The sequence below is a fragment of the Erpetoichthys calabaricus genome, chromosome 5 (genome assembly GCF_900747795.2).
Source record: "Erpetoichthys calabaricus chromosome 5, fErpCal1.3, whole genome shotgun sequence".
Taxonomy (NCBI): Eukaryota; Metazoa; Chordata; class Cladistia; order Polypteriformes; family Polypteridae; genus Erpetoichthys; species Erpetoichthys calabaricus.
Genome location: NC_041398.2, coordinates 233,071,570 through 233,096,924, shown reverse-complemented (window position 1 = coordinate 233,096,924; position 25,355 = coordinate 233,071,570). Strand labels below are relative to the sequence as shown.

General features: G+C 39.1%; 1 protein-coding gene across 3 annotated transcripts in view; it reads left to right on the top strand.

Annotated features, from left to right (window-relative positions):
• Positions 1–25,355, top strand: part of LOC114652314 (folliculin-interacting protein 2-like) — a 129,988-nt gene that overhangs the window by 1,056 nt on the left and 103,577 nt on the right. The window lies entirely within an intron of this gene.

The window sequence follows — 25,355 nt, the reverse complement described above, 5'->3', positions numbered from 1 at the left end:
CGTTACCCTCGGATGATTTTCTGTGGAATGCTTGTGAAAAAACAAATTATTAAAATGGAGGAGTTAAATTTTCCTATTAGACTACTTATTGTAGTTGGAATTGCTAGATCTGAATTTTTTTAAAAGGTACTTTATTGTGAATGTAACTTTTGTTTGTTACTAAATGCAAGTATCAAGTGACTTAATGACTTAATCAGATTATTGCATGGACCATCCAGGTTATTCCTGGTAGGATTGTTGGAAGTATGTAGAAGATAAAAGATGTGAATTCAGAGATGCATGTTAAAATGAATAGTATGATAACAGTATCCGCATATGGACGTGTAATGCCAGCAGCCATAACACCTGCACTTCAGAACATGTAATCTACTTGAAGGTAAGCATGTTTGGGACCGGCCAGTATTTGGATGGGACACCATCTAGGACAAACCTTTTTCATCTCATTTACCCTGTAGCAACTTTTCAAAAGTAAATTTACTCCTTCCCTATTTTCAGTAATTTTATTTTGTAAGGGCGCTCCAGTTTCCTTCCACTGTTCAAAGACATACTGTACATGTTAGGTGAAATGGTGATCCTAAATTGTCCCTGGTGTATGTTTAGGGTGTGTGTGTTTGTGTGTGTTTACCTGGCACTCAGTCCAGGGGATTGTTTCTGCCTTGCACCCAATGCCAACTGGGATAGGTTCCAGCACACACCCAAAGTGCGATCCTGGTCTGGATTAAGCAGGTTAGAAAATTACATGATATAACCTCTGCTATTATAAATAGATCGACAAAGGGGAAATTTTAATATACTGTTTTTAACATATTTATTTTAAGCTCAAATAACAATAATATCATATAATAATGCTATTTCACTTATTCAATACCAACTAATGAGGAGCAGATACTGGTGTACCAGAACAAAATACATTAAATTGATGAGAACACATCAGTGAGACGCTTGTTCTTGCTTTTCACCTATGATTTTGGGTGTTCTTGACACAGTTGTTGAAAGAGCGAGTCTAAAGTCGTCTTCGGGAAATAAGATCTTTGCAGCTTCAGCTTTGTTATGCAAATTTACCCCCACTTAGGAATTTGTAATCTAGGAAAAACTTGGGTTGCTGCTGGAAGGTGAGACAGATGGGGACACTTTTTATGTGGACGGTGTGTGGATCCCAATGCAGTGACAGGGACACTGTGCTGTAAAAATGGTGCTGTCCTTTGGATGAGACCCAAAAAAAGAGGCCCTTTCTTCCTGTGCTCATAAAAAAAATCCCTGGACATCTTTTGAAAAGTGCAGTATGTTCCTTGATGTCCAGGCTAAAAAGCCCACCACACCCTGACCATTGTGGCCCCCTAATCACTCCCCGTCTTTAATTAGCTGTCTCTCAACCCATCACTACCTAATAGCTAATGTGTGGTGAGTGTATTAGAAAAAAGTGGCTGCCATCCCATCATCCAGGTGAATGCTGCACGTTGGTAGTTGTTGAAGTGGTTTCCTTCTGTCAATGTAAAGTACTTTGAGTAGTGAGAAGAGCACCATAACCTTGTATTTTTATTATTAAATAATTATGAATTGAATAATTATTAAATAATTAATAGTAATTATTATTAAATAACCTAAAAATTTGTAATGTGTCAAAAATATTGTCTATAAAGTGAAGCAATATAAGATATGGAAGAATATGTGAGGGAACGGATGTGAGATGCTTTGTATGTAGGAGTATTTTGGACAAAATAAAATAAATATGTAAATGTATTATGAAATGTGAAATTTATGTATTTTGAAATATGACAAAAAAAGGAAAAGCACAATATGAGAACATAAATAATTAAATGCCATGAAATAGAGGTATTATATTGCTTATTTCTTTTTTCTTTAATTTTATTTGAAGAAAGTAACATTCCATACGATCAAGTCTAACTTACACAGTAAAGAAGATAACATTACATACAATCAAGTCGAAACTTAACAAAACCAAATTCAACCCCCATCCGAGAGAAAGAGAGGAGAGCTAACAGCAAGAGCAAATCTTTAAAGACATCAAAGGAGGGAGAATGTCCCTTTCCCCGATAATGTTGCTTCTTTCTTTATGTTTTTATTTCTTTCAGTGATGCCACACACTGCATTCAATTAGAGATCTTTATTGTCACATACAAATTCTTGTGCTACAGTTTCTTGGGGATGGTGAAAGACAGGGAATTCTATACAGACAATAAAGCCAATGTCACATTATTTGACTTTTCCAGCGATTTTTCAATTGTAGCCTTCAATTACATAATCTTAGCAAATCAGAGATGTGCTCCCTTGTACCAGATCACCTGATGTGACATATCTAATGACTGAGACCAACTGGTTTTTGACTGGCAATGATAAAATCAAACAGGTTTGATTTTTCTCTTAACCCAAGAATTACCAGAGCCTACGAAAAAACTCTTTTGTCCTGTAAATGTGCCGATAAAGGCAAGCAGCCTGCTATTCCATCCTCCCACCACCGCAGAACGTGCACAAAGTTCTCCCAGCTCATGCCTTGATTATCTGGGAGTGAAGTGCTGGAGTTTAAAAATGGAAATAATAGATTATTATGTGTTATTTGGAACACACAACGATCCAAAGATCAAATAAACACTTTCACAAAAGGTTCAAGGATGATGCAACAGCTTCCGTGGCTTTTTTGCTGGCTTGTACTCAAGAGTCTCTCGTTCGATCCTGACTGCCTCCTATATTTACCGTTCTGAGTAGTGAGCTGCTCTTATTGTTAATATTATATAATACACACATACATATGGTTTGCGTCTGTAACAGCCGGTGTACATTTATAGTACTTGTAAAAGTTCACTTTTATTCTATATACTGTTCATGAAAACAGTAATTATGTTAACACCAGTAACGACGCACTGCACAATAACGTGCAGTGAATACACTTGATTTATAGTTTTCATCCTCTTTCTCTGTACGTTTAGCATTTGTTTGCTCAGAGGTTGATGCGCAGCTCTTCTCCTCTCCACCCTAGTGGCCCTCTTCTTCCGTCGGCATCTTTTCACATTAAAACTGATTGTTAGTGTTTGTGTTGCAATTACTTAGTACGTTTTTCTTAATCTTTCACTTAAGCTGGCAGTTAAGTCTTCAGTTTGCTTCAAGAATGATTGAAGATATGAAGAGGTAGGGGAAGTGATGGCAAAGGTGGTAGGGATGAGAATGGTAACAGTACGCATGCGCCGCACGCCCTACAAATTCCCCCCCCCCGCTGGCCACTGCCAAGAGTTGACTCTAGAATAAAATAAAATAAAATAATAAAAAGCGGAATAACCTTGGAGGTCAATCATCACCCCGAAAGTGGATGGTAGACATCACATAATACACGCGTACCAAATTTCAGGTCAGTAGGTGAAATGGTTTGTAAGCTACAGGTGATTTAAAATCCTTTACAGACAAACGAACAGCCACGGTAGCGTATTATATATAAAGATTTTGTGCTTTTTGTTTTGTCACATTTCACAAAACATTTATTTATTAGCTTATTTGTTTAATTTTGCCTGAAGTGTTCCTCTATAGCTTTGAAGTTCTTGTTATTCTTTGGTCAAGCCACGTGTTAAACAGCTGCAGAGAACAGAAGTAGATTTAAACCAAAGTCTGCATCCATCTTGTCGTTGTCTTCTTTGATTAAGCTGTGCACAGTTATGTTACTGGTAGTATATGCACACGCCACACCATATACTACAGTGACAACTTTTTTTGGAGTGCCGTTCCTTCCGGATCTGCCTTTGTCTCGCTCAGCACACCTTCAAACTCAGTCATTCTACAGGTCACCCTGTTAAATTCACACTTGGTATCTCAGTCTAGAGAGCCCACCTCTGGCCCCTGCAGTCATTTAATTTCATGTGGCTCGTGACGTGTGCTGCGTCAATACTGTCTGTCTCCCTCCGTTTATTTTATCTTCATGGCAGCGGGTGTATTGTTGGTGAAAGAGGGGCTTTGAAATGCAAATTCTGCAACATCAGGTTTGAATCGTAGTGTTTTTTTAACATAAAAACCTTAAGTAAATTTAAAAGTAGTAATTGTAACATCCATATTACTAACCGAGAATGGTAAACCGGAAGGCATGGACCCAGGTACACGGCGATGGACGCTGGAGACATAGTGCGCAGGCGCCTACAGCGCGCGTGTCATAAACCACAAGCAAAGTCTGATCCACCGCGAACGAAGGAGTCACGGCTCAAAAACGAAAGAGCTCAACTAACGAAGCAGTCACGGCTCAAAAACGAAATAACTCGACTAACGCCACACAGAAAAGAGGATTCTGCACTGCATCCCAGAGTCAAACGGAAGACTCTATGGGGTCCGCAAAGGTCCACAAAGATAGTACGAGAGGTGCAGGCGCCTACAACGCGCTTCTGAACTAAATGTCCACACTAAACGGCATGGTCCGGGTAATAAGAATAAACGAACTCTCCGTATTAAACGTACGGCATCCTCACACGTCCAAACCATATAGCATATGTGAATCACATTACAGTGATGCATTATTAACAGTACAACCACAGAAAATGCTCCGTATTAACAGTAAGTGCAATTATCCATATTACTAATGGTAGACAACGGATAACTAATGGAGTCACGGTCACGGCTCCAAAACGATCCAGCTCAACTAACGGAGCTACAAAAGTGAGCCCGCACGGATAAAAACAATAGACGTAGGCGCCTACAACGCGTGTCTGAAACCGCGGAAGCAAAGCGGGCACGGGTTCAAAAAGAAAGAGCTCGACTAACGGGGCTACAAAAACGAGCCCGTCTGGATAAAACAAATGAACGCGGGCGCCTACAACGCGCTTCTCAAACAACGCAACCAAAGGAGTCACAGCTCCAAAATGAAACATCTCAACTAACGGACATACAGAAGCGAGCCCGCCTGAATACAATTAATGAACGTAGGCGCCTACAACGTGCCTCTCAAACAGCAGAGTCAATAGATAAACGGCAAAGAAAGGAACGACAGACGGCCGCTGAACAATTCGGCCAATTAGCTGACAACGCATTCTGTAATGAGTCCACTATTAGTGAACATTCATTAGGATTAATGAATATACTTCCTTTGTTCGTCATCTACACCTTTACACTCCAATATATCTCATACATTCATCAATGTATTTCGGGTTACCCAACACCGGGGGTAGGTGAGTGAAGCGAGCAGGGGGCGGAGCCCCCTTGTAGTACACTAACTGGGAACTGTTGGCTATAGGTGGTCCAGTGTACTTTTTGACTTTAGTCCTTGAAACACTATAAATACTACTAACTTATATGAAACATGTTTTCTTTAGATTTGATCAATATGTTGCTTATGTTTTGATAATCGGGTAATAAAAAGGGGAAATGTAATCTATACATTGCTTAATTTGTAATCATATTAGTTATGGTCTTGTTATTCCAAAATAGCATGGATATTTTTTATTAACCAATAATGTGGTGGGGCAGATCCCTTCAAAGTAGTCTATTATTCCTTTTAAAAAGTACTGAAAATCTTCACTCTGTTGCATATTGAAAAATAGGCCAGTGAAGAGCATCTTAATTTTTAGTGTGTTATTTATGAAGTTTCAAGGTAAGACGGTTATACTCATTAGTAATGGTACTGTGGTGCATGTTGATTAGCACCAGTAAACATTTCCCTGTACTCTTTATAACAGTAATGGCACTATAAATCTATGTATGTTGTGACATTAAAAAAAAATACACAAACTCAAATCTGTATAATCCTTAATTTGTCATTTTTCTGCTGTTGATGAGTGTTACATTTCAGCCAGGGTTCCCCCCTTGCCTGGGGTGCAAGTGCTGTTTTTATGCCAATTTTGATTCATGTGTTTGTTAATAATGTTGGTCATTTAGTTTCTTTGCATCTTTCTTTATGCTCACTGTGTTTTGAGGGTAGCCTCCTAAGTTAGGCTAGGTGGGCAGGGGGTATCAGCTCAGCTCCAAACGAGATTGCCCAGAGCACAATAAAGGCAGAGCAGAACCCACAGTCCCTGGCGGTTCATTATGAATGCGCTTGTGGTGCTGGTGACTTCTCTTTCAATTTATTCTTTTTTTTTTTTTTTTTTTTTTTTTTTTTGGTGAATTATTCAATTTTTGATTTCTGTGTATTTGGTTTTCATTTTGGGTTCATTTTTCTTTCTAGTTTTGTAATGGCCCCAAGCCTCCCTGGGTTGGATTGTATTGTCTCTGGAGTTATGTACTGCTATTTGTGGTTCTTTATAGTGGAAGGAACAACCAGCCATGAATATTACATACAAAGGTGCTTGTCAGTACCAGCTTACTAAATGCAATACTTTTAAAAGTAACAAAGTTAGGAAATAGGTAACTTGTTGTTCATTTTTACTTTTCTATCTTTCCACTCTCTCACCTGGCAATGCCTGGTAACTCGGCTAGTATCCTCTCATTTCTCTCTATTTTTTCAGTTTCTGTATTAGTTTGTCATCTGGCTACTCTGTTTATCCAAAGGTCCGTAGGTTAGTTTGGTTGTCAACATTAAATTGCCCGTGTATACATTTTCGTGCATACTGCAACTGACTAGCATTCCATCCAAAATGCCAAGTCATGCGGTTGAAGTGGAAACCTTACATCTGTGTAAAAGTTTGGAAAACTTGGCAATAAGTGTAGATTGGTGGCTCTCATGCTAAGGATCTGCACTAGGGTATCCAGAAGGTTGCCGGTTCAAATTCCACCAGTGCCAGAGGGGCTCATACGCCATTTCGTTCCTTGAGTTAGGCCCTTAATCTGAAAATTGCTCTGGGGTGCTGTACAATGGCTGACCCTGCCATCTGAAACCCAAAGTTCATGTGAAAAAACCATTTTTCCTCAGGGATTAATATATCAAACGAAAAACAAAATCAGTCCTCTGACTATACAAGCTTAATGAACTTAATGGTCTCCTCTCATTAGTCGGGCTTCTTACAGAATGCTGTTTTTTTGTTTTTTGTGCCCAGTACTGCCAGGGTAAGCTTGGCTGTCCATGAACCTGACTGTAATTGAGCAGGTTTGACAGTGGATAGAGAGTTTTAAGTGTTGATAATATGAAGTTCCATGCCAGTCACTTTTTATATTTGGTTTAGTTTGAAAACTGTTCATAATATCTTTTTTTTTTAATAAATACTGTTTGCCTGATATACATGTTTTCATTTTTTTTTTTGCCAATTTCCTCCAAGTTTCGTTTTTTTTTTTTTTACGTTATTTTAAAGTTTCAATTCTTGAATTCTATGTTTTAATTTGCACAATACTTTTTACTGATACCAAATTGTTCTTTCTGTTGCAACCACAAGCTAAGGACCACCTGCATTTTAGATCCTCCACGCTGACTGCTATTTATAATGGCTTACACTTCCCTTCATCCTGATGTATTAGCTGCTGAAAGCCATTCCTGAGTGATATATATTTTTTGTTATCTCTTTCATATACAGTACAATTTCACTGGGATCTGACACAATAACGAAAATGGTAAAGAAAGATAACATACTTTTGCCATAATCGAGTATATTTTCATATTTATGAAATATTCTTTTTACTCCCAGTTCCCTAGTTATGCCTTCTTGGTACTAATTTTAAATGCTGCATAGTTTTATTAAAGGAACACTAAATTCAAAAATACATACTTTTTTATATGTTACAATACCCCATGTAGTTTGTAGTTATGGCCGAGAAATATTTTTTTGCAGAATAGAGAGAAAAAAGTTTGATATGATAGAGCCCAGTGGTGATCAATGCTGTAACAATGGCAAACAACATGGAAAAGCATACATTAGGGGGGGAAAAAAATCTAACTTGTTGTATAATTCACATGTCTGTTATCCAGTTATATGCTTAAAATGTGCAAAATATTGTTAAATAATTAAAATAGGTATAAATAGGTAAACTATTGTTAAATATCTACTAGAATTATCAGTGCACATTATAAACATCGGCATGGGAAAGGTGCTTTATAAATAAAATGTATTATTATTTCCATAATACTGTGCTTTTCAATTGAAGATTTGCACATGCCTCTCATTCATTGGTCAATCCCATCTTGATTTTGATTTTTGTGACTTGGTATGCTTTATTAATCCCAGAGAGAAAATTGTCTTTTCAGTTTCAAAGTCAGAACACAGGGTCAGCCATTGTCCAGTGCCTCAGAACACAGGGTCAGCCATTGTCCAGTGCCCCAGAAGAAATTTTCAGGTTACGGACCCAACAGAGTGGGATCCAGTAATGTGATTTGACCTGGCAACCTTCCTGATAACAGCACAGATCTTTAGCCTCAGTGCCACCACTCTACCCCGGATGTTTCCATGGACGGTTTTCAAGTCATTTGCCATTATACAGCATTGGGCACCATTAACCCCTATTATATATAACACCTTCCTCATTTCTCACAGGCACAAAACGGTCACACTAAGCACAACAACCCACAATTCTTTTCCTTTTTCTCTTTTCTTTCACCTCCACTCCTCCTAGGCAAGTTTCGTCTCCCTCCTCCCGACTCTGGCTCCCTGAGTAGTCTCTGCTGGCCCCTTATATAAGTCACCTGGAAGTGTCTCCAGGTGCTCATTGCCACACTGCACAGGCTCAGGAACAGCTGTGGCACCCCTGGATCCCAAAAGGGCTGTAGATAACTCCATCTCCCATGAAACCCTGCGGGAGTTCGAGGCACCACTGCAACTCATGGGGGCTAGCATCTAGCGTTCCGGGGGAGGCACTGTTCTGCCAATGTTTGCTTCCCGGTCTTCTCAGTGAAGAGGCGTCCCGGCCGGACAAGGATCCCGGCCATCTGTGACCTCATATTACTGTTATCTTTTACTATACTCCTCTCCTTCTTGTATGGTGAAGAAGGGGAATTTCAGTTTGATTATTCAGGGGAACACCTTGTGCAGGCTTTCTGATTGTGTATTTATATATTATATACTGATTTGTTTAGATCAGTAAAAAAAACACACGTTTCACAATGGCTTTTTGTATCAGGATATGCCAGAGTTTAATGTATAGGGGGTGGGTCGGGCATCTTTTATAGGATATAATAAACAGTCTGGTTAAGTTGCTAAGTTCTCAAAAGCAAGCTCATATAACAATAAAAACACTAAGTAAACTATCCCTTTTTGTTATGTATCTGTAGTTGGTGAACATTAAAACTAATATATAAGTTTTCATTTACCCTCCTTTCAGAAAACCCTGTGTGGCACTTCCAAGAGCGGAGCGCCCAGGCCAGTTAAATTCATTGATGCTTTTATAAATGTATTTTTGGTATTTTTGTTTGACACCAAAAATGGTTTCTGCAAGTCTAGCCATGGTGTGAAATTCCAAAAACGCCCTAATTCTCAGTAGTGCTGTGCTTTCTTGTAATAATTCGAGGCTCGCTTGCTGACCTGCGCTTCTTTCATTTTATCAGGTTTTAAAGCTGGCTACTGTGCCAGCTGCAGGCAGGGTCAGGTTACTCCTTTTTCTGCATTGCACTAGCGTGGGCCTTGGATCAGTTTTCATCCTTATTAATAAACTGAACCATAGTTGGAGTGGTTTTACTCCAGGTCAACTCTTGAAAGAAGTTAGGGTGTTCGTGACATATTGAAGAAGTCCTAATGAAGAGCCATTAAATGGATATGTCTGTTTTGTGATCGGTTTACATTTGTGCCCCTTTGTAAATATAAAGGGTGTGTAAATAGTATTCACCCTCTTTGGAAATGTTTCAAATTTTGTTGTTAAAATTGTACCATTGAATCACAGTGGATTTAACTTTGCTATTTTGACACCGATCAACAGAACAAGACTCCTTAATGTCAATGTGGAAACAGATCTGAACTAATTACAAATTCAGTATAAAACACTAAATAATTGATTGCATAGATATTGACTCCATTTAATATGATGCACCCTAAACCATCACTCGTTCAGGAAATTGGTTTTAGAAGTCCAAGATTTAGTTCATTGAATTTCATCTGTCCTGGGTTTCAGTTGATTGTAGCATAAATGTTCCTGTACGTGGAAGGTCCAACCTGTGGTGAGTCAATATGGTGGGCTAACCTACACAATGAAGACAACAAAGCACTCCCAGCAACTCTGAGAAAGGAGATTGAAAAGCACAAGGGAGGGGATGGAGACAAGAAAAATATCCAAGTCACTGAATATCCCCTGGAGTCCAGTTAAATTAACTTAGAGCAGGGGTCTCCAACACGTCACTAGCTCGCAACTCCTTTCCAAGTAGCTCGCCAAAGGGTTAATGAATCCTACAAAAATTTGAAAACTTGATTAGTCAAATTAGGGGTGGGTGATCTTTCCAAATAATCATATCACAATCCACAATCTGAATTGCAATCTTATCTTTTCAATGAGGCATTCACTTAAGAGAATATCCGGACTCAAACGCATCAAGACCTAAGTAACACTTTATTTTAAATATCAAACAAAGTTGAATCTCGCATTCACACAGATAAATCGGTACCGCAAGTGAACTCTGATACATAGCAAAATGAGAGAAGTGCCAAAATCATCCGGAATGTTCAAGAAAATTATAGAAAAAAACCCGATCCAAATCTGTTAAGTAGTTCTCTCGTGAAAAGCAGACAGACATAAAGACAGAGAGACATTGGATTTTATATATTATATGTTAGTAAACATTCAAAATAATGTGCAGTTAAAGTCTCAACAGCATTCTCAGCATTTCTGGAGCTTAGTACAGCCAGATTACTAGAAGAATCTTCACCAAGCAGCTCTGAAAATGTCTGCTTTGTTTGGGTCTCCATACCTCTGTGAGTCTGACATGAATGTCATGAAATCAAAGTTCAGAACAAGACTGACAGATAAACATTGAAATGACTCCATAAAAGTAACCCTAAGTGGCTCCACTCCACCATACACCTGTCTCTCTTATTGACTCCATGCAGTGCCAGTTATCTGACCAACTAAAAAACACATCACACATGCAACTGGACCTGTGAATAAAGTGAAACAGTGACATGGAACAAAATGACAAATGAATAAGAAATATCTGTGTATTTGGATTGCATTGTTTTGTTTTGACAGCATTCATGTTTTAATTCAATAGTGTGAGACACACTATAAAATGTATACAGACATACAAAATGCACTTGCAGGTGAACTAAGCATTTTTTGTGATGTTTTAATGCAAAATGTGAGTTGTGGACACCAACATTTTGTAAATGTTCAGACAAAACAAGCTTATTCAGCTTGTTTGGGTTGAAATAAGCTATGAGAATAAACGTCAGAAAACACGAGTAGTTTTCGGCCATTTTCATTTTGTAAAAGTAGCTCTCAGGGGAAAAAAGGTTGGAGACCCTTGACTTAGACATTTTAGAAGAGTATTGCACAGCTGTGAATCCGTCCAGAGTGTGGCATCCACAAAAACATATTGATTGTGCAAGGAGAAGACAAGTGAGCGAGACCACTGAAGGACCTATGAGAACTCTGAACAACGGCTACAACAACAATTATTTAAATAGCACATTTTCATACAAACAATGCAGCTCAAAGTGCTTTACAAGATGAAATAAAAAGGAGGTTAGTATATAAAATATAAACATGCAAGAATAGGCAATATTATTATACAGTATGTAACAAAGAAAAGGGTAAGATCACATGGCCAGGAAGACAGAAAAAACAAACAAGAAAAACTCCAGTTAGGCTGGGGAAAAAAAAACAAAATCTGCAGGGGTTCCAAGGCCAAAAGACCTCCCTGTGTCCCCACAGGAAATTCTAGCTAACATAGATGGTCTAATCAGTCCTCATGGTTTTCAGGCTTAATATGGAAGAACTTGTTGATAATAGTCATGTGGACATCTGGGATAACCGCCATTCAATCCATAAATGCAGGGGACAGCATGGTACCTTGATCAGACAGACTGCCACCACAGAAGCACCGGAAAAAACAGCCGAGAATATTACAGATTAGTAGAGAATTGCAGAACCCAGAGGAAAATGATTATTCAGTGACCGTATAGACTAATAGGGATACAACTAAAATGTAGCTACGAAAAAGAAAAATTTAAAATAATGGGTTTTTAGCAGTATTTTTAAATTGATCTACAGTATTAGACTGGTGAAGAGAGATAGGAGTTACAAGCTGCAGTGGCTTAGACTGGAGTGAGAAACTGCTGACAACTGTTTCCTGGTTGCTTCACCAGTCACAGCTTAATGAGAGTGGCAAAAAAACCACACATGACGTTTCTGCTAGAACTGGTCAGAAGGCACACGGGAGACTGTGACGTTCGCCTGGAAGAAGGTTCTATGGTGTGATAAGCCCAGAATTGTGCTTTTTGGCAATGAGTGTAAGCTAAACACTGCACAATATCAAAAACGCTTCCTCCCCATCACAGTTGCCTCATACTGCAGGAATGCTTCTCTGCAGCAGGCCCTGGAAAATTTGTGAAGGTAGAGGGGAATAATGAATGCAGCAAAAGCTATGGAAATCCTGAAAGAAAACCTTATGCAGTCTTTTGGAGGAGATTTGTTTTCCACCCAGACAACAACTACAGGCTTAAAGCCAAAGCTACACAGGAATTGCTTAAAAACAACAATGTTAAAGGCCTGAAGTGGCCGACTCAGAGTTTGATCTCAATCCAATTGAGAATTTGTGGCTGTTCAATATCGATCAATGTGCAATCTGGCAGGTTGAACAGAACCTGAACAGAAGAATGGGGCGGAAATGGCAGAGTCCAGGGGCCTCATGTATAAACGGTGCGTACGCACAGAAATGTTGCGTACGAACCTTTCCACGCTCAAATCGCGATGTATAAAACCTAAACTTGGCGTAAAGCCACGCACATTTCCACGGTAACTCATTCCTTGGCGTACGCAATTTATCCGCCCGGTTTTGCAGACTGGCGGCACCCAGTGTCAAAGCAGTGCTACTGTTCCTGTGTGATCACCCTTTCATTCTTAAATCCACATTCCTGGCGCGGCTTTATAAATACACTGAAATTAACTGCATATTGTTTATTAGTGTAATGCATCTGATTGTAATTAACCTGTAGCAATATAATGGTCCAGGGAATAGCCATAGTATTCCAAATACCATAACTGCTTTAGCGTTGTAACTCTCACTGCATCTTCTTTCAGCTGATCCCGTTAAGGGTTGCCACAGCAGATCATCTTTTTCCACATTACTCTCACTGCACCACTCGGAGTATTTATATCACTGTATCTGAGTGGGAAATCACAGCAGCAGCTGATCGGAAAGAGAATTATCGGTACACAGCATGAAGCAGATGCTGCCTGAGCCACAGCAAATGCTTTAGTCCCTGTACGGACTTCGCGGTTTAGAAACAGTTTCATCCCAAGAACTCTAAACACACTAAATCAGTCCATCAATTGCTCCTTGTAGAAATATTTGGACTTATAAGTACAATTACCCCACTGTAAACTTGCACTACAGTTATAATATTGCACAACCTGCGCCACTTTATAAAGCGCGTATTTACATGTGATGACGGTATTCATTTCTAAGACGAAATGCAGCAAAACATGTTGATTATATTATACAGATAAAACTTTAACTTCATTTAAATAATCTGTATTGTTAATAATTAAACATGTGAGGACACGGTACCGCAGCGCTAGCTAGTTCATTAATTGTTCATGCCTTGCTCTGTATTCTTGCTGGTGCTGACGCGACACTGGAAAGATAGACGGATATAATAATTTAACACGTACTACTAAGATATTTCAATGTTCCTTAAAAGTTTTGAAGAATCGAAGTTCTAAGCTTACAGATGGCTTCACGTCTATTACATAGCTTATTGTGTGGCGATTGAGTTTTTGGAGAAAGAAAAGTAAGGACAGGAATTGGAGGTTAGTACGTTTGAAAGAGACAGTACTGCTGTGATAAATTATTTAATTGAAGGTTGCGCATGGCGCAGCAAGCCTCTTGCGTGAGACATGAACAAGCACTGCGCCACCGTGTTCCCATGTTTAATAACATGCTTTCATTCCTATCATCATGAAAAAGATATCACGTATACATCTCAGTATTTTAATTATTCAGAGAGCTGTAATATCACGAATGTAATGGATTATGTGTCCTGTCGGAGAAAGAGAGAGCCCGTTTAAAAAGCAGGTAGTGATTCATACACAGAGCACATAGAAGATCAAATACAGAACAAAGCATTTAACATGCCACTTTATTTACAATGGGATTTGAGAAACTAGTAAATTAAACGATTTTAAGATGAAGTTTATGATGTTCTACTTTAATGGCAAAATAAACTACGTGATTAAAGTGGAAATTTCGAGATTAAAGTTGACATTTCGTGCTTTTTTCCCCACTGTGTGCCTTTTTTTTGTCTGTACCCTAATAAGCTTTCATATGACACTCAGACGGTGGGCTACGAGTCGCTTTTTCACGGCGACTTTGATATGTGATTTCTTTTTTATTTCGGGCACTGTGCAACTTTGTGAAGTTGAGCCTTCGAGTTTCTCCGACACTCTGTCACTCGATCAGCTTCCTTTTGTTGATTATACCACTGTTTAAACCAACAAATAGTACGTTTTTCCTTTGCCTCCACTTGGTATTCGCTGAAATTCTTATATTTTCTCCCGTGCTTTTCCCATTGTCTTTTCACAGAAGGCTATTTATATTGATTTGCATATTCAAAGAGGCGTAATTCTGGGAGGAGTTGGGGCGGGACAGAAGGCGCGTGCACGTGCGTTACTTTTCACGCAAATCGGGATTTATGTAGTGGAAGAACGTGAAAGTATGCGTGCGCACAGATTCCTGCATCTGGATTTTTCTGTGCGTACGCACAATCCCGCTTTTGTGCTTACGCCATGTTATAGTGTGAGTTCTACGCACTGCGTTATACATGAGGCCCCAGATGTGTAAAGCTAGCAGTCCAAGAGAGAGACCTGTATACACACACACACTTGAAGCTGTCATGGCTGTCAACAGTGCATAATACTGACTACATAATACATAAATACTGACTTGAATAGATAAATACTTATGTGATCAATTATTTTGGTTTTTTTTGTAATTAGCTTGGACCACTTTATAGAGATCTGTTTTCACTTAATCAGTGTGAAAAAAGCCAAATGAAATCCACTGTGATTGAATATTGTGTAATAATGAAATGTGAAAACTTTTCAAGGGAGTGAATTACTTTTTATAGGCACAGTATATTTTAAATGCTCACCCCAAGTTCCCTGCAACTCAGCTGACTTTCTGCTTCCTCTTTCACAGACATGATGTCAAATCAAAGGGGCATGACTCATCGCCCATCTGTTTCGCTTCTATGAGCAGTGGTCACTTCTTGCCAGTTCCAGTTATCTGTACAGGCATACTTGCCATTCCTCAACTGTTCTTTCGCAAAAAAAGTCTGTCGTCTTCATCACAGTTCACTTCTTTATTAACCTTTAGTGAGAATAGCATCTGTGAACATAACACACTTGCTTAATTTTACATTTATATGTTTAGAAGTGGCATACAAGAATGGCATGCTGCTACCACCGAACATTGTTACTGTTTGTTGAACAATAAACTCAATAATCGTAAATACTTTTTTTTTTATATGTTGTGTGTACTGTATATACTTTGTGCCTTTTGCTTGGGTCTTTATGTATATTGTGTATCATTTATTATACAGTTTATATTGATTGTCATGTGTGTACTGTTTGTTAGATAAGTAGATAGATTCATAGATATTTTTTGCCCAGTCCATTGCAGAGCACACATCTACACATACTTTTTAAATGGGACTAATAAGAATGAAGGTACAGATATAGTACAGTATTTAAGGTGAGGGATGAACTGTGGGGTTTTCAAGTAAAACTGGACACTTTTTTAAAAAAAATTGAAACTACTTTATTTGAAGGATGGCATGGCATGGCATGGTGTTGCAGTGTTGAATGATAATGCTTTGCTGCTCCAGTGTCTTGGGTTGGCATTCAGTGTTTGGGCATGGTCATATTCCCTGAAGAGTTTTCTTTTCTCCCAGTATCTGTAGATTGTCTTCCAGCATCCTATAGGTGTACGTGTTAGGCTGAGTAGTGACTCTGAATAAGCATCATAAGAGTGTGGCTATGTAGATGAATGGACACTGCAGTGTACTGGCATCCCATTCAGGGCTCTCATTCCTGCCTTGAGCCTGATGCTGCCGTGATGTGTTGTCACTTAAGAGAAAGTTGACCGATTTTGACAGTCTTCATTTGCAGTACATGCTTTGAGAGACATGGGAGCAGTCGTGGCACATTCCCGTGACTGGCAGTCTTGTAGTTTTGACATACTGAGTGACTCCATCCAACCAGTCTGCAACATTTCAATTTGTCTTAAGTCGTCGAATAACCCATCAACACTCTCCTGGACGTACAATGATTATAATGAAGTTACATGTAATAAGGAACACATGAGATTTGCACCTTGAAAACGGAAGAGAGGTTTGTCTGTCTAATAATGCCCTGTGTTATACATATGATGACGGAATGGAAAAAAGAAAGAAAAGTCTATGATTTCATGTGAACTTTCTATGGTTGTAAAACCTTAGTACAACATCAGTGATTTCAGAGAGCACGTTAGCTGTCACCTGTTCATTCTGCCCCTAAGGCATTAGAAAATGCCACTGCATTGCACTGTTTCTGTTTCAAAGAAGATAGGTGCCTCTTCATCTAGTGACTTCAGACCAGTGGCACTTGCATCTCACATCATGAAGACGTTTGAGAGACTGGTCCTGGACTACATGAGTTCTCTTGTGGTAGACCGCCTCTATCTATCCATCTATCCATGCAAGCTCATGATACTTTGAAAATGGGAAACTGTTCTGAGTTATCTACAGTATTTTCTCATCCCTTGCAAGATCTAGTCATTTAATCGGACACCCTCTGGCAACAAAATCAGCCAGATTTGACTGCACTTGTCAAGTTGGACATCCCCTCCAACTAGAATTTGTGTAATGTGGCACCAGCTTAACACACACACACTCCACACTGAACCCCCATGCGCTTTATGTGAATAGATAATACATCCGTTTTCTTCATGTATTCATCCACCAGCCATCCATTTTCAGAAATACTAAACCCAGTTAGTGGAACATAGTGAAGAAACACTCTGTCCCAACAGCTTTTGGTGCAAACTAAGGCCCTGAACCGGGAACCAGTTTGTCAATGAGCATTTCATGCACACACCCACATTAAGTCATACTGAGCAAGTTCATTATCACCAGTTAACCTAGCAGGCATGTATTTGCAAGGAAATCAAATGGGAGACCAAAGTAGAACATGCAAACACCCAATAGGCATTTAAATCCATGACAGTGGGTGTACAGCAACAACTTTGTCCCACTGTTCCCAGCAAACTAAAGGAAAACAAAAAAGAAACATTAATGCTAGCACAGAACCAGACCTCATGACTGTCAAATGCTTCACTTCAGAGGAAAAAACAGTCTTGAAAATCCTGATTCACTGGCACAGGTTTCTTGTCTGTTGATTTAAAAATAAACTTTACAAGTATTTGTTGTGAGTACAACTTGTTGATTGCCTGTGCTGGAGAAATGAAGTAAGACCTAAATGAAAGTGAAACATCTCAGGAAGGTGTTGTTGGTGATTAATGTTGGTTAGCTGATTTCTTTCCAGTGTTGCCACATCTAGTTGTTTGGGTTGTCGATCCCCTAGTGTAAGTCATGAGAGGCCGAGGCCGATACTGGCAGGAACCAACCTGGTTCATGACCACACATACTGTATTCCACCACGCCATATGATTTTGCTCTGCTTCAATTAAGAACTTTGAAATAATCTGCTGTAATTTTAATGTATTTGAACTCTGATAAAATATGTATGAGAATAAGCATAATTGTAAACTCCATAGAGAAGACAATTCCCCTAGAAAAAGACCAAGGGTGCGTGTACTATGGGATGACAGTGCTAACAACAGTGCCATGAGGCTTTCGACAGATGATGAAACTAATAACTTTTAAGCTCAGTTTGCTTGACTTTGGAGGCCGTGTCAGCTTTGAGGTGTATTTGTGTACTTTGATGTAGGATATGCAGTCAGTCCTCATCAGTGACACAGGCATACTAAACTCTGGTCCTAGAGGTCTGCAGTGGGTGCAGATTTTCATTCCAACCATTTTTATAATTAGAAGCCAGGCCTAGCAGATAATGAAACTTGATATTGAATTATATGACTTGGTAGTGCTTTCGTTCCTTCAAAAAATCATTGTCACATTGTAGTTTTTTCATTTTCTGAGAATATTGTCCATATGTTTTGTGGTGTGGAACGGATTTGTACTTGTTGGTCCCTCCCTTTTGTCTCATTTATTTCAAAACATTCTAATGGCACAGATAGTTCATGATGAATATACACAGGTTTCATTGGAAGCATGTCACCTGGAGAGCTGGAGGTTCATTTGTCATTGGCACCCTATTAACTCATGGCTGCTTAAGATAACAGGCAAGAATTAAAACATTAATGCAGCTGTTTAAAACTAAAATAGGCAAAGAAGGATTCTGAAGTGTAACAATCAAGTTAACTGAAACCCCAGTAAAAACATATTCCTGTAATATTAAATTAACTGGTTCTGATTAAAAATTTGGTAAAGCAACAACCTGCAGCCACTGTGGACCTCCTGCTCTGCTGTCTCAGGCATAGTACAGGTTAATGGGATGCTAGCTAACTAACCAGCTTGATAACATATCTGTGGTAAGCTTTTTTTATAAGCAGAAAGTTGGCGGAGACTCACAGGAGTGACTTTTTAAATTGAAGACAGGACTCTTGACCAACGAATAATTGTGAGAGGTGGGTCATCAAATCAAAAAGTTACTTCCAAGAGAGTTTAGTTTACTCCCAAAGTAATCAGCATGTACACGAGTAAATCCATTTAATGCTATTTTAGTTTTTTTTGCACGTTTTAAGCAAGCAACTGGATAATAAACATGTGAATTACAGGACACCAGAAACATGAGATTTTCTTTTCATTTTTCCATTGTTTTTCACATTGTTTGCCATTGTACATCACTGGTCACCATTGAGTTCTGTTTTGTCATAAACTTCTTTCTCTCCATTTTAAACGAAAACATGAGATTAAAATTTTTTTCTGGGTGCCACTACAAAGTGTATGAGCTAAGCAACAAATGAAAAACATTTTTTTTGGGTGGAGTATTCCTTGAATACAAGGGAACAGTTATGCAACCTAGTTACTTTTTCAAATTGATTTTCTTCTTCTATTTCCTCTTCAGCTTGAGTAGCTTGCATTGGACGCTTTTAGGAGTTCCGATTGTGCTTATAAATAACAGAATGAGCTGCTTGAAACCTACAATGTACTTCTTCATCATGCCCCCCAACACACATGCTTGTGTGCCTCACTGCTCCACCGCACTTTCCAAATGCTCCATAAGAGGAGTCTCCTCTTTGGTCTCTTCAAATCAAGATATATATAATATCATCTTCTTCTTCTTTCGGCTGCTCCCGTTAGGGCTTGCCACAGCGGATCATCTTCTTCCGTATTTGAAGGGTCAATAAAAACTGGAATAGTTTTGGGTGTCAACAATGTCCTCAATGTTTAATAACAAATCCAAAAATTAAAACAGCACTCTTTGGCATGAAAATGAAAGTGATGCATAGCCAAGTGACCTCTATTTGTTTGGCTGTGCTTTTGGGACCTTTAAACTTGGAGAGCCTCTCTCTAGGTCGTCTTCTGGTCAATGACACTTCCTTCTGGCCGGTCATCCCTTTGAAGCCCCAGGACCGAAAGGGGCGGGGTCAGTTACCATCACATGGCATTTTTTACACAACTGTGTGCTGGAGGAAGAAAGTGACAAGGCTATAAAAGAGGCAGTAACTCCTCTTGGCCTGGGGTGGTATTAGATGTTTGGGAAGAGCTTAGTGATCCTCAGATGTCCATGCAAGACCATATATGCTTTTTTTTATATATATATATATATATATATATATATATATATATATATATATATATATGAGGACAAGGTGCTTGGAAATTGCCATTTAGTTTTGTTTTTTTTCATTCCCCCAGTCTCCATTCACATGTTCCTCTGCTGTACAACCAAGTGCCTCCCTTGTGCGCCACACTCATAAATTGATAACAGCAGACTCCTCTTTAGTCTCTTCAGCTCATTTACATATATATGTTCAGAGAGCAGTTTTGGCCCCTTAGTGAATCAAGCTAGATTAAATACATATGTTAAAATCAAACAATGAATGGTCCTCCTTTAATTTCTGATTGCACTTAGAAGTGACTGAGCACAAGGTGCTTTAAAACAGCCATTTACCTCCAGTACTGAAATCAACAAAATGCTGGTACCGTACAGTTTTAAGAATTGAGCGTAACACACAACCATAGTTCTTGCAGTCTTTGAGGTGGGTGGAGTAGCAAGTATTGAACTCTACCCTAAAAATTAAATAAGTATGTTGTAATATTGGATTTATGACTCTTTAAAGAAATAAGACAATGTTGTTGATTTTTCTACCCTGAAAATTGATCTTATCAGGCATCACGAGCCAAGGTCAAGTGAGAGAGACACTGCAAATAGAACTTTGTCATTTAGGAAATGTTGTAGCCAAAGGCCTTCGCCCCTGAATGGATCAGCTGATAGTTTATCTCCAGGTCACTTGTTTTCAGTGTATGTCTGGACTGTCCTGTTGCAGAGGTAAGCTTTTGCTTGGTGTGGTATGTCCTCTTATCTGGAGAGCTGATTCTGGAAAGTTATTGCATGTCCATGCAGTTTTGAACACCATTACTGTGTTTTTTGTGTTTGTTTTGTTTTTTGTGATCAGTTTTATTATTGATTTCAAAAACAAGTAGTAAGGCAATAACACATTGTAAAAAAAAAAAAAAAAAAAAAAAAATAGACATTTTCATGTATTAAACTTGAGAAAACCTCCCCCACCAGTGACCACACCAACCCTGGAGCTATTTAAGAAAGTGGATTAAATTAGAATTGATAAAGCGCACAGGTCACTGACAAGCCAGAGAGGCCCACATGCCCGGCTGAGCAAGGAGATCTAATAGAATACTGTAGTGTCAAACTGAAATCAGAGGTACCCTGCAGCCATCACTTGATTAAGGATATTGTGTTTACCCATTTATTAATAGTATGCCCCCATTAATCTGCACAGCTGACAATTCTAACAGAGAAAGATTTTAAAAAGAGGACTTCCAGTCTGCGAAGTTGACAGGTTCAGGATTCGTCCATTGGGGAAACAATAAGACCTTTGGCTGCTATTATGGCCAATGAGAGAATGCACTTGTAGTGAAAAGAAAGCGAGAGAACAGAGAACTAACAGAAGTAGCACAATGGGAGAGCAAGGAATAGAGATGGATAAGATGGAGGAGAGTGCAGAAACAATTGAAGCCCAAAGAGCAGCAACAGTGGGACATTCCCAGAACGTGTGAAGTAAGGTGCCCTGTATAATTCATTTTTGCATTTATATAGCGCTTTTCTCACTACTTAAAGCTCTTAGCAATTGCAGGTTAAGGGCCTTGCTCAAGGGCCCAATAGAGCAGAGTCTGTTTTGGCATTTTACGGGATTCGAACCGGCAACCTTCCGATTGCCAGTGCAGATCCCTAGCCTCAGAGCCACCACTCCGCCTGTATGTTAAGAGCGTACTGGTAGCAGAATGGATCAGGGGCTAAACCCATCAGGAAACATTTTCTAGGGTAATAATAAACTCTATGGGCAATTTTATGCCGGATGTGTTGATGGTTAGAATTCCTACAGGAATTTTTCATGCTTTTAAAAATTATGTTCCAACACAATGACGTTGATAGGGAAAGACCGTTGATCATTTTTGAGTGACTGGAGTAGGTATGCACAGAGGGGCAATGTGTTTAGGGGAAAACGAAGGCAAGAAAAAATAGTCAAATAGTGGATGACTGGGAACAGAGGCAGAAGAACTTATTCCACACGTCCTGAGAATGGATTTAACCTATAAAAAGAAAAAAAGAGGAGAGATGAATAGAAAATGTGTCTTTCAGAAACTGAAAAGAGGCAAGCCCAGTTCCATCAAACAAATCGCTGAGTGTGCTAATACCAATAGTTACTGTTTTGTTCACTTTGTCATATTTATTTCAATAATCAAGTTTTATTTTTGAGTTGGTATTTTGATCTTGAACAAAATGTTGAGGTTTTTGTACTTTTTTTAGTTTATGTAAATGTTTGTAGCGTGTGCATTCATACATGGCAGTTAGTTTTTTATGACGTTGTTCCTATATAAACCTTTCATATTTTAGTATGTGTTAGGAGCTCCATATTGTTTGGTTCTAAGCAGCTAGCAGAATTGTACAGGGTTGAATTACATAGCAAACATGACCAAACACCAAAACTGCTAGATTGTGTGCAAATGTGCTTGGTGTTGTGTGTTTTGAGTCTTTGTGCTTATGAACATGACTTAGGACAATTATAACAATATGACACAATTTTTTGTTAATTTTCAGAAACAAGTCTTGCTAGTTTTAGCGTTACTTCAGTTTACCTTTTATTAAAAGACTAGCCATCCCCCATGGCTCTGCCCAGGTTGTGGTGAAACAGGACAAACTTTAAAAAATCAATAAACAAAAAGATATCACTAGCTAAGCGGAGGCAAGGTACACTCCAAAACGCAGAGGTAGACCAACTCCCCAGTCTTGACGTCATGCTTCCTTTTTCCCTTGGCCTGCAGCCTCTATCTCGGATTAGCACAAATATATCACTCCTGCAAGCGAACTATGACTTAGCACGATGAGAGAAGCCGCAAAATCAACCGAAATGTTCAAGTAAATTCTAGAAATAAACCCAATTTAAATCCATTAGGTAGTTCTCTCATTTGCTAGCTAAGCGGATGTAAGATACCCACTGAGGCTGGCGTGTGAGTGAGGAGGGCCCTGCTCCCCTCCCCTCAGCCTTCTGCGTCTCTCTCATATTCACGCAAATAAATCGGTACCGCAAGCGAACTATAATACTTAGCGCAATGAGAGAAGTCGCAAAACCAACCAGAATGTTCAAGCAAATTATAGAAAAAAACACGATCTAAATCCGTTAAGTAGTTCTCTCATGAAAAGCGGACAGACATACAGACAGATGTTGGATTTTATAGAGTCAAGTGCCATCTATTTTTCATCCTCCCAGCAAAGTATGGGGTATACACTTCTACAAGTGAAATTATACCAGATTTAAGACAATTTCAAATGTTTACATTAAAATGCCATTTTACAACATACTCTTTCCCACACATTGAATGCTAATGCAGTAGCTGTGCAGTGATTTCTTATTTTGTTTTTTTGTTTAGCTATTGCTTCATAGGTAAATGTTTTCATGGAGAAATGCCGTGACATATCCTGTACTGTACTTGAGGTATATTTAAGCACAGCAGTCATGCCCACCCTTCAAAAGTAAAAAGCCTGTCTCCTCTTTTAAAAATAGTTAAACGTTCTGTGAAAGGAGGTAGCTGTTTGATATTTATTCCAGGATACTGGAGTGCAAAGTTATTGAAAATGTCCAACTTTAACATTTCATACTTGACATTAAGGACTGGCTGGCTGTAAACTTCCTTCACCTGAACGATTCAAAAACCGAGGTCATTGTTTTTAGTCCCGACCGCAAACAGACCCTACCCCTTGACATCGACTTTCTTCCCATTCCAGTAACTTCGTCTGTTTCCAATCTTGGAATCAAAATGGATATGGTCCTGAAAATGGATGCTCAAGTCAACAGCACAGTAAAATCCTGCTTTTTCCATCTAAGGCGAATTGCCAAACTCAAACCAATTCTGCCTTACCACCTCCTGGAATCAGTAATCCATGCATTCATTACGTCCCGGCTCGACTATTCTAATTCCTGCCTATATGGTATTAGTAAAGCCACTCTTTCGAGACTCCAATTGGTTCAAAATGCGGCTGCAAGACTTTTAACTGGAAGCAGCAGAAGCCAACACATTACACCGATTTTAAAAACCCTACACTGGCTGCCGGTTAGCTTCAGAATTGATTTTAAGATACTCCTCTTAACCTATAAGGCACTAAATGGTCTAGCCCCTGCCTACTTGAGTGTCTTGCTCCATCGTCACAATCCCCCTCGTGTTCTTAGATCCGCAGATCAGCTGCTCCTAACCGTTCCCAAGGCACGTTTTAAAGCTCGTGGTGAAAGGGCTTTTTCTGTCTGTGCACCCAAGCTCTGGAACTCCTTACCTTTAGTGGTTAGGCAGGCCGCTTCAGTCACCACATTCAAATCAAACCTAAAAACTCACTTCTTCACATTGGCTTTTAATTCTTAACCTGTCTTATTCCCACTTGCTTTTTGCTATTTCTCTGTTTTATTGGGTCCCCTGACCTGTTTTTTAATGTCTCTGTTTTAATTCTCTCTTAATGTTTGTTTTTAATATTTTGCTTTTAGTCTTGCTTGTTTTAACTGTACAGCGCTTCGGTCAGTTGTAATGCTGTGTTTTTAAGCGCTTAACAAATAAAAATGGTATGGTATGGTAATGGATACCTTTGTATTATAGATCAGAGACTTCTGATCCATGGCCACAGGGCAAGTGAGATGCTTTTATGTTTTTTTGTTTTTTTCTTTTCTCAAACCCAAATACCAGACACTATTTGTGGGTTATGGGCATTAACTTGTCTGCACATGCAGGTCTGTGGCGTCTGCTTACCCACACCAGCAGGTATATTCATGACCACACCCATGCAAAACTGTACATTCTAACTGTTCCTGAAACTGTAAAACTCTAAATTATGAAACTGATCTGACCAGAAGGATTTCAGATATGGTGTTGTGAAACCTATATGTACTGTAAATCCTTAGAATGTGGAGTTCTGCAGAGTACGGGTTTTTCTGCACTTCTGGGTATATGGGGATTGAAACCTGTTGCGTTACCTTAACCATGGTACTGCAGGCAGTTTATAGAAAAGATTTAACATTACTGTCTGTCCGTGAGGACTTTGGGGAAACTGCATTAAGGAGTCAAACCTAGAAGTATGGTGATCACCCAAGAATTTGCACCTATTTAATCTACTGCATAAAGCTAAGTGTATATTTATGTGTGTGTCCATAACAATAGACCTGTATCCACCAAATATTGCACAGGTTCCCCATTTGTGTAGGGATGACCATAGACCAAGCCTTATTCTGAAATATTTCACCTTGGGGAGCTTTATGTAGTGACTGTCCCTGCACTTTATTAGTAAGCACATTTGGGACTTAGCATAGGTATGCAAAACTGCCCCCTACTGTAAGGTTTAGTCAGTGAAATTTTGGTTGAGGGCCACAATGCCCCCCAACACCATCTTTTTTTTTCCCTCGGGGAATTTGTTTAGGGACTACACCTACACTTTATTTCACCCTAGGCAGTGCAGGGTTCCCCTGCTAGTTTGTTATGATAGAGGTAGGCTGGAGTTATTGATTATGTGGTGGAAAAGTACTG